The sequence below is a fragment of the Pinus tabuliformis genome, chromosome 6 (assembly GCF_031772625.1).
Source record: "Pinus tabuliformis cultivar Carrire ecotype Pingquan chromosome 6, CPIR1, whole genome shotgun sequence".
Taxonomy (NCBI): Eukaryota; Viridiplantae; Streptophyta; class Pinopsida; order Pinales; family Pinaceae; genus Pinus; species Pinus tabuliformis.
Genome location: NC_142292.1, coordinates 1,133,960,104 through 1,133,964,705, shown reverse-complemented (window position 1 = coordinate 1,133,964,705; position 4,602 = coordinate 1,133,960,104).

Sequence of the window (4,602 nt, the reverse complement as noted above, 5' to 3'; positions counted from 1 at the left end):
CCAGGCCTTCTCGCGCTCCTTGTGCACCTGTTGTTGAAATCTTGTTAAAAACAAGTCTTCTTCTAATTCTAGCAACTGTGCGAGGCACTTATCCATAGTCTTATAGTCTGCCATAGCATTCAATGTTGCAATCTATAGGCTTGGCACTATATACTTTATCGGTATCACAGCCTCTATCCCATAGACCAACCTGAATGGAGTTTGGCCTGTCAACTTTTTACACACTGTCCTATATGCCCATAGGATTTTTGGTATGTGTACATCCCAATCATTCATTTTCTTGTTGACGACCTTTGTCAGCGCACTCTCCAGGATATTATTTAACTCTTCAACCATACCATTAGCTTGAGGATGATAGGGAATACTCTTCTGATGATAAACCTGGAATTCTTCGAGCATCGATGTAATTGTTTCATTTAAGAAATGCATACCCCTATCGCTCATCAGTATATTAGGACACCCAAACCGAATCAAAACAAACTTGAAAAGGAACTCTGCGGTTGTAGCAGCACTACAGTCTTTGACCTCGTCAAATACTTCATCGCAGTAATAATGTACCACGCGCGCATCTATTTCCCTGGCGGTTGTATCAGACCTACAAATTCAATCGCCCATTTGTTAAACACCTGCAAAGAAATCTATGGGTTTAAGGGTAATTCGTCCCTCTGCGATGGCTTCCCCGTCCTTTAAAAAACATCCCATGCCCTACAATATTCTTTGCAATTATTCTGCACTGTTGGCCACCACAATCTGGCACGCAAAATCTTCTGCTCAATGGCTCTGCCTGCATAGTGGCCTCCCACCACTCCTCCATTTTCTTCGGCGAGGATGGTGGATTGTTCAAACTTCAAAACATATTGGCGCAGTATTTCATCAGTGCCCATCTTATACAAATTTCCAACTATTACACAAAAATAAGCTACGCGGACCATCAATTTCTTTTTCTGTTGTGTCGAATATCCCTCTGGGGCTATACCTGTGGTTAAAAATTGGATTATGTCAGCAAAGTTATCAACTGCGACATGTACATCAAAGAGTTGTGCATCTGGAAATCCTTCTTCCAAACTAGTGGGTTCTTTTCCTGTCTCAATTCTGGATAGATGATCTGGTCCTGCATTCAATAGATTGGGCTTCACAATCACCTCAAAATCATATTCCTAAAATAGAAATAACCATCTACAGATTTCCCCTGCCCCAACATAGGCTTGTTGACCAGGTATTTGAGAGTAGAGTGATATGTTTACATTTTGAAGTGCACACCTAACAGGTAATGTCAAAATTTTTGGAGCACGTACACCATCTCCAACCCTTCATACTCTGTAGTTGATTAGTTCTTCTTGACCTTTTATAATTTCCTGCTCGCGAAACCTATAGGATGATCAATTTTTCCTTCACCTGGCTGGGTCAATACCGCACCTAACACAATACAGGGGGCATCCACATGAACATGAAATTCTTTCTTCTAGTCTGGGAATACCAAAATAGGCGTAGTCATCAACTTTTCCTTTAACACTTCCAAATTACGTTGACACACCTCATTCCAGCATAAATTCATGTCCTTCTTTAGTAATTTCTCCATTGGCATAGTTATCTGCACATACACTTTGATAAACTTCCTATAATAGTCAATGTGCCCCAATGTTGGGCACAGCTGCTTTACATTCTTTGGAGCCTATAAATTAAAAATAACAGCGATCGTCATAGGATCTACCATTAATCCTTTATTACATACCACATGGCCTAGCAATATCCCATAAGGTACACAAAATATACATTTCTTCAAATTCATGGCAATGTGGTATCTGCGACAAGTATCTAACATAAGGCACAGACTTGCAATGTGGTGCTTTACTAGTCCAAACACAGTCTAATCATCAAAATAAGCTTCTAATAATTTAAGCATGAACTCTTTAAAAGCTGCAATTGCAACCCTTGAAAAGATTCTGGGCGCATTCCTTAGCCCGAATAACATTACTATGTACTAGAAGCATTCCCACTCCATCGCGAAGGTCATCTTGTTGTGATCTTCCAGCACAATCTTAATCTGATGGTACCCAAAGAACACATCAGTGAATGAATAGGCTTCCTGCCCTCCAACATTCTCCAAAACTTCATCTATAAATGGTGTTGGAAATGGGTCATGAACGCACGCATCATTGAACTTTCTCATATCTACACATATCCTAATTTCACCCTGTCACTTCTTTTCCTTAAAAACCATAGGGCTCACCCAATCAGACTCTTCTACTCGCTCAATGATTCCATCCTCCAGAATTTTGTCCAACTCTTTGCGAACCTTCTCCTTATTCTTAGGATTTATATGCTAGGGTCTCTGTTTTATGGGCTTCACATCAGGTTTTAGAGTTATCTTCATTACACCCAAATCTCCGACAATGCCCTTCAGATACAAGAACTTGGTAGGAAACAAGTCTTGATACTCATGCAGCAACTCCGCAAATTTATCAGTTGTGTCGTCATCCCAATAATCGTTGATCTTTGCAAACTTAGGTTGCATGTCAGATCCAATGTTTACTCGCCTAGTCTTCAAAGTTTCTATTATATCAGGGTTCGCTGCATTAGGTCCTTCAACCTTGCGATGTCCTTCGGTCTCTAGAATGTTGATATTTCATGGATTCTCTTCTTCTTCTTCTGCAGTTACATTGTAGCATTCCAACACATGACACAGTTGTGTATTCCAGTCCGATTGAACCCATTCTACCGGCTCTTCAGGCATTCTAAATATTGTAGCCTTAATTTCTTAGAGCGCTTCATCGATGCACTCAAATCCATCCTCAAAGCTGAAAGTTAGCAAGAAACTCTCTTGCAAGATATCTCACTCAGTCATCCCATAGCATAGCTCCATTTCCAAGTACCATTTCATCAGAATAGTATCTATGGTATGACAAAAGATATGTACCCATTCTGATTGAGGCTCCGCTCCCCAAGCTTTAGTCCATTGCACCAAGCGCTTGCGCAAGTCATCATTTCCACTGTATTTTTCGGTCATATGGGTATTGGCATATCCAAACCTTAGCTTCATCATTTTCTTGTACTCCTTCTAGTCAGTGAAGCTATCTTTATGTGTACCCCACCAACAGGTAGGCATAGCGCGCAGTGCCAGATCGAGTGTCTAGAATCAATGCTCTTCTGGCACCTCCCTTTCAAACTTATCCAAAAATAAACTAACATCATCTAAGCCATCATAATGAGGGAAATTCCTTGCCTCTGTACATACACCGAAGCGATTTTGTCATCATATTACATCATAGCGTAGAGACTTTGTGCAACCTATTATGCCAATGCTCGAGTTCTTCATCTGAATCTGATGTGTACAAACTATCTCTATCCCACATAATTCGCCCATCTGTAGTGGGATTTCTCCAATCTTCATCACACACAATGATCTTATGTATTTGATCCAAATCGTCGTCCTCTTCATAGTCGTGTACTGGTTTAGTGTAATGTGCTCCTTCAACGGGATCCAGTGGCACAATAACCCGGAGTTCCTTCTTCTCGAATGTCATTCTTCACTTTTTCGGACTAATTATCGCATCCATGTCTAAGGCCCAATCTATTCCTAATAGCACAGGGTAAGGATTGTTTTCATCCACCATTTCAATTACTTCAAAATCAGCCAGAGCACTTGCTCCCTCAATGTCTATTGTTACCCCGTATAGGCACCCCATAGGAATTATCTTCTATTGATTGGCCATGTATAGTAGTATAGGAGACCACTTTAGTGTAGGTCTCCCCATCCCTTCCCACGTTTTCTTTGGCAGCATGTTCACATCAGATCCTAGATCCAGGATGACTTGATCCATTTCCTATTCTCTAATCTGCATGATCAACCTCATTTTGCACCTTGTCCACTTCTTATGTTTACCCAATTTTCTCACAGCGCGTTGATCAGGAGGAGTCATGATTTTACCCATACAATTGTAAATTAGCTTCTAGAGCCCTTCCACCACCAAGGAAAATTTTAAGGATGGAAAAATTTCTTGAAGTTTAAAAACATTGGTGAATCTCACTAATCCCTAATATGCAAACTATAAAACGTTTATTGATATATTTGTAAAATTATTCAAATTTATGGTAAAATAATTTTATATTCTAAAATTTGGGCGAATCGTCTTTTATAAAATTGGAAATTGGCGAATCTTTTTTGTGGAACAATCATGGAAAATTAGCCCACTGGGCGAACATTAGCCCCTAAAATTTTCCATGTCCACCACCTTCTTATCCCGCAACAACGTCATACATGTTTTTAGAAAAGTGGCTGATAGCGAGGGGTCTACGTCTTGTGCTTCATTGTTTTCGGTTGGTTTCTCTTGACTTCCTGACGTAGAAGGCTCAGCAAAGTTCTTCTTAGCCTCCTTAAAATTTTCCTTAGCCCTGTTGAGACCAAATATGACCTCCTTTCCGGAAGCCTTGGGTACCGATCCTTCAGTTTCTAGCTGCTTCCCTTTATGTTCTCCCATGGAAATACCACTTTGTGTCACAATATTGATGCTATGATCCTCTTTGTGAGGCTCTACCCTTGTTATTTGTATGTTTTGGGTAAGTTGTTGCATCTTTTTCTCCTGCATCTTCGCTATCAATACT